The sequence below is a fragment of the Hypanus sabinus genome, chromosome 3 (assembly GCF_030144855.1).
Source record: "Hypanus sabinus isolate sHypSab1 chromosome 3, sHypSab1.hap1, whole genome shotgun sequence".
Lineage (NCBI taxonomy): Eukaryota > Metazoa > Chordata > Chondrichthyes > Myliobatiformes > Dasyatidae > Hypanus > Hypanus sabinus.
Genome location: NC_082708.1, coordinates 93,670,514 through 93,676,727, shown reverse-complemented (window position 1 = coordinate 93,676,727; position 6,214 = coordinate 93,670,514). Strand labels below are relative to the sequence as shown.

The 6,214-nt window shown below is 50.8% G+C and overlaps 1 non-coding gene across 1 annotated transcript; it reads left to right on the top strand.

The window, feature by feature from the left end:
• The first annotated feature begins 299 nt into the window (after positions 1–299).
• LOC132392050 (U6atac minor spliceosomal RNA) lies at positions 300–426 on the top strand. Its single transcript, XR_009511428.1, has one exon. It is a non-coding gene; the product is annotated as a U6atac minor spliceosomal RNA (small nuclear RNA).
• The last annotated feature ends 5,788 nt before the right edge of the window (positions 427–6,214 follow it).

The window sequence follows — 6,214 nt, the reverse complement described above, 5'->3', positions numbered from 1 at the left end:
CACAACAGAGGTGGTTTGTGTGCACATAACATGTTGTTGGTAAATTTGGGAAGCCCCCTACAATATTATTAAATATTGTTATCAGAGTGGTAACTGAAATCAAGTCCAATGCTTTCAATTCTTGACTATTTCGAGAGCTTTGAATTGAGAATGATGAACAGTTTGATTGTGTGCTGTTGCATACAGACATGTCTCAGTAAGAAACTGCCTGAGGTACTTCATCCACTTTTGAAACTGTGGTAAAATTCTTTTAAGACTTGGATGCTTCATTCAGTAATCAACTCAAGAATATTAGACATGTGTTGTATGAAAGGAGAGAAGTTTAGCACTCCCCTTGATAAGGATGGAAGGGGCCCTAGTGGCCTTACAACATGCAAATGGTTAAGGTATTGCCATCTACTTAGTGGCATCTATAAAAAAGAAAAAGAAAGAATATTAAACATGACATCACTTATTTGTCAAAATTATTCACAAACTTTTTTGAATTTGGTCTTCAATTGCAAGAAAATGATGTGAAGCTTGTAAAAGTCAACTTATTCTTCTCCAGATTTCTGTCCAATTTAACCCTATTTCGGTGCAACATTGTCCATTTGGCCTTTTCCAATTTCCGAGTCTCTTAGAATTGGAACAAAGAGAAAGAATAGCAGATGATAATCTTCAAGTATGCTGTGCCAATCTGGATGTGATGTATATAGACACGTCAGAGATTCTCGATTCTTATTACAGATTGGGTAATAAATCCATTCTGAACACTTGTAATGAGGAATTAACAGAAAGAGCAAACATGAGGAAATCTGCAGATGCTGGAAATTCAAACCACACACACAAAAAGCTGGTGGAACACAGCAGGCCAGGCAGCGTCTATTGGGAGAAGCACTGTTGATGAAGGATGGTGAAAGAACTAATCTTGCTACAAAATGACTTTGTGCTGAAGCTGTCGTTCAAAAATTCACATCAAGAAAGGAATCTCTGAAAGCTATCCTGCACTGTTCTCCTCTCCCCTACCTTTTAAATCTATTCCCCATCATTTTTTCTCCAGCCCTGCCGAAGGGTTTTGGCCTGAAACATTGATTGTACCTTTTTTTCCCCATAGATGCTGCCTGGCCTGCTGAGTTTCCCCAGCATATTTTCTCTTGTTTATGATTTGATTACTACTCTGCAAAGTCTCTTCCAGGGATGTCTATAATAAACCCACTGACTCTCGCAGCTGTCTGGACCATGCCTCTTCACACCTTGTTACTTGCAAAAACACCATCCCCTTCTCTCAATTCCTCCATCTTCACTGCATCTGCTCTCAGGATGAGGCTTTTCATTCTAGAACAACTGAGACATCCTCCTTTTTCAAAGAAAGTGGCTTCGCTTCCTTCACCATCGACACGGCCCTCAACCGCATCTCTTCCATTTCGCGCATGTCTGCTCTTACACCATCCTCCCACCACACTACCAGGGATAAGGTTCCTCTTGTCCTCACCTACCACCCCACGAGCCTCTGCATCCAGCAAATAATTCTCCGAAACCTCTGCCATCTCCAACAGGATCCCACCACCAAGCACACCCTTTCTTCCTCCACACTTTCTGCAGGGATCTACAAGACTCCTTTGTCCATTTGTCCCTCCCCATTGATCTCCCTTCTGGTACTTACCCTTGTAAACAGAACAAGTGTTACACCTTCCCTTATTCCTCCTCCCTCACTACCATTCAGGGCCCCAAACTGTCCTTCCAGGTGAGGTGACACTTCACCTGTGAGTCTGTTGGGGTTATCTATTGTGTCTGGTGCTCCCAATGTGGCCTCTTGTATATTGGTGAGACCCGACGTAGATTGGCTGACCGTTTAACTGAGCATCTATGCTCCATTGGGATCTCCCAATGGCCACCCATTTTAATTCCACTTCCCATTCCGATATGTCAATCCATGTCCTCCTGTACTGTTGTGATGAGGCCATACTCAGGTTGGAGGACCAACACCTTATATTCCATTTGAGTAGTCTCCAACCTGATGGTATGAACATCAATTTCTCAAACATCCAGTAATGGACCTCCCCCTCACCAATGCCTGCCCATCACCTCCCTCTGGTGCTCCTCCCCTTTTATTCTTCCTGTCAGACTCCCCCTTCTCCAGCCCTCTATCTCTTTCATCAATCAACTTCCTTGCTCTTTACTTCATCCCTCCCCCTCCTGTTTTCACCTATTATCTTGTGCTTCTTCCTCCCACCCCCACCTTTTAAATCTACTGCTCATCTTTTTTTTCTCCAGTCCCTTTGAAGGGTCTCAGCCCAAAATGTTGACTGTACTCTCTTCCTGGCCTGCTGAGTTCCTCCTGCATTTTGTGTGTGTTTTTTATTGCCTTTCCAACATCATATTTTGAGTACCTTGGTGGTAGCGCAGTTGTCTAACTTCTTTCAAAGCAATGAAACAGACTGCAACTTGCTGACTGTGGGGATGTGAGACTCTTCCTGAGTGATGTTGAGAAGCTGATATCACTGCATCAATCTCATTGAAAGGTGAAAAAAAGCCATGAAGTAGTGCTGGAGAGCTAATGTACGCTCTGGAAGAGCGGGGGAAAGAGGGGGGGAGAGGGGAGAGTTGTTGAGGGAATGGGAGAGGGGGAAGAGAGTAGGATACAGAAGAAGAGAGTTGGATAGAGAGTAGGAGAGCGGGAGTGGGGGAGAAAGAGGGGGTGGAGATAGAGGGGGATCGAGGGGAGAATGTAGATATAGAGGGGGGAAATGAGGGAGAGAGAGGAGAAGGGGAGAGAGGGGAGGGAGGGTGTGGGATGGAGGAGGGGGTAGGGAGTGAGCTGGGGAGAGGAAAGAGTGGGAGAGAGGGTGTAGAGAGGGGAGAGCGGGGGAGATCTGGGGTATAAGAGCATTGATGGGGGACAGAGAAGGGGAGAGAGGATTGATAGACAGAGGGCAGTGGAACAGAGACAGGGGGAGAGGAGAGCGGGGAGAGGGAGGGTCAGAGGTGGGAAAGATGGGAGAGAGTGGGAGTGTGAGAGAGGGGGGAAGGGGGAAGTGGAAGGGGAGAGAAAGAAAGATAGTGAGAGTAGGAGAGGGGGAGATTTGGGGAGAAAGGTGGAGAGAAAGAAGGGCAGAGAAGAGGTGAAGAGAGAGAGGGAGGGAAGGGGGAGACAGTGAGGAGAGGGTGGAGAGAGAGAGAGAAGGAAAGAGGGGTAGAGAGGCAGGAGACAGTGGGGGAGATGGGGATGTGTGGGTTGAGAGGGAAGATGGGGGAGAGAGGTGAGGAGAAAGATGGTAGAGTGAAGGGATGTTGGGGGAGACAGAACATGAGAGGGAAAATGAGGGGGAGACAGACAGAGAGGGGAGAGAGGGGAACGAGAGGGGGTGAAGTGGGAGAACGAGGGGTTAGAAAGTGGAGAGGGAGCGGGGGAGAGAGAGGATGCAGAGTAGAAGAGAAGCGAGTGTGGGAGAGTGAAAGAGAGGGGAGAGAGAGCAAAATGAGAGACAGGGAGTGGGGAGAGAGATAGAGGGGAGAGAGAGGAGGAGAGATTTGGTATGGATGGGGAGAACGAGTGGGTATAGATGGAGAGAGAATGGGGAAAGGGAGAGGAGAGGGGGCACAGAGAGCAGGGAGAGATAGGAGCAAGAAAGGGGAGGAGAGGTGGCGAGAGTGGGGAAAGAGAGGGTAGTGGGTGGAGAGAGGAGAGGGGAGACAAAGGGAGTGAGGGTGGAGTGGGAAAGACAAGGCAGTGTGTGGGATAGAGTGTGAGGTAGAGAGGGGGCAGAGAGAGAGCAGGAGAGGGGGAGTGAGTCAGTATGGATGGGGAGAGAGAGTGGGGAGGGAGAATCAGTAGAGATGGAAGAGAGCGGGGAGAGAACGCTGATATGAGGAGAAGAGGATGTGGTGAACTAGGTGTCCCTGTCTGGACACACCCCCTGCTGACTGCTCCTGTGGCTCCTCCCACAGGCCCCTGTATAAAGGCGATCTGAGGCCTATGCTTGGCCTCAGTCTCCAGGACGTAGTATGATGGTCACTCACTTCTGGTTCCTTTTTCCAGTCAATAAAAGCCGATATCTCACCTTACGTCTCAGAGTGAGTTATTGATGGTGCATCAATTTTATTGACTGGAAGTTTTAAAACATGGAAACCGTTTTGCATCCGGACCAGTTGGATTTGGACCCTCAAGACCCTGAAGCAGCTCTTGCTTTTGAACACTGGCTTGCATGCTTCCAATCATACTTGGAGGAGGTTCGTGCAACTGAACCCGCCGTTATGCACAGAATTCTCCTCTCAAGGGTCACCCCAAAAGTTTACTCCATTATCCGGGACCTGCCGACCTATGATGGGGCACTGGACACCCTCAAAAGACAGTACCTGCGGCCGGTGAACACCGTCTACACAAGACATCGTTTAGCTACCCGGCGACAGCGGCCTGGAGAATCGAGCGCCGAGTTTCTCCGAGCACTGCAGACACTCGTCCGAACTTGTGACTGCAAGACACTCACGGCAGAACAGCATGCGGAGCTGCTAGTACGAGATGCCTTTGTGACAGGACTGAGGTCAGTGTACATGCGCCAGCGGCTGCTGGAAAACGCCGATCTTACCTTACGCTCGGCGATCGAGACGGCCAATGCTCTGGAAGCTGCTCTGCACAATGCTGACGCTGTCCAGTCACGCAATTCCCCGCCGGTTCCGTGGACACCTCAGACCCCGCCACCGGTGGCTCCCAGGAGCGAATTCGCCAACGCCACTGCCAGTCGCGATTCCACGAGCTCCCCGAACCCGACCACGGCTGTGGCCCGTCAGAAGTCCATGCTTTGTTATTTCTGTGGCCTCAAAAAGCACTCCCGACAACGCTGTCCAGCGCGAGAAGCGACCTGCTCTAGCTGCGGAAAGCGGAGCCATTTCGCCAAGGTCTGTAAGTCTAAACTGCGAGCGGAGTGCAGCGCTGCGGGTGAGACGTGCCATCTTGCATGCCCGGATATGGGCGGCCATCTTTGTCGGCGTCAGCGTGCCCCGCCCCCGGCCCTCCGATGCTTACCGGGCACCAAGACGGCGATTCATCTCTGGCCACTGTAACTCTCAACCAAAGCGCCCCACACCAGCTTGCAAGGTCCATGATGGACATCCTGGTGGAGGGGCACAGCACTAGATGCCTGTTTGACACGGGCAGCACTGAGAGTTTTATTCACAGTGCAACGCTGCGGACTCGCAACATGGCCGGTAAGTCGGAGGATCAATTTGGCTTCTGGGTCGCATTCCGCAGACATCCGGGTGGGTTGTGTAGCGACATTGGTGGTTCAAGGCACAGAATATCGGAACTTCGCACTACTGGTCATGCCTAAATTGTGCGCACCTGTGCTATTGGGGCTGGACTTCCAGAGCCATCTCGAAAGTGTGACTATGGTATATGATGGGCCCCTCCCACTACTCACTGTCCGGAATCCTCAGTTTGGTGGGACTTCATCACTACTGACCACACACACACACTGGCCCACACATCCCACCCAGCACCATGCTGACAGCTGCGCTACTGACACCACTTGCAGTCTCTCCACCCTCAAGGTCCCTCCCCCCACTGCTGTTCGCCAACCTGACCCCTGACTGTAAGCCTGTGGCAACTAAAAGCAGGAGGTACAGCGCAGGGGACAGGGCCTTCATTCAGTCAGAGGTGCAGCGGCTGCTCAGGGAGGGGATCATTGAGCCAAGCTCAAGCCCTTGGAGGGCCCAGGTGGTTTTTGTTCGGACTGGGCAGAAAAATAGGATGGTGGTGGACTATAGTCAAACCATCAATAGGTTCACGCAGCTTGACGCGTACCCCCTACCCCGCATCGCGGATATGGTCAACCAGATAGCTCAGTACAAGGTGTACTCGACAATAGATCTGAAATCCGCTTATCACCAGCTCCCCATCTGCCCAGAGGACCGCCCCTACACCGCTTTCGAGGCGGGCGGCAGGCTCTATCACTTCCTGTGCGTCCTTTCGGTGTTTCACTCTGTCTTCCAGAGGGAAATGGACCGGATAGTGGACCAGTACCAACTGCAGGCCACATTTCCCTATCTGGATAACATCACCATCTGTGGTCACGACTGGCCAGATCACGATGCCAACCTCCAACGATTTCTCCAAGTGGCCGCAGCTCTGAACCTTACTTATAACAGGGACAAGTGTGTGTTCGGAACCACCCGCCTCGCTATCCTTGGGTATGTCGTGGAAAATGGGGTAATTGGCCCTGATCCCGACCGTATGCGC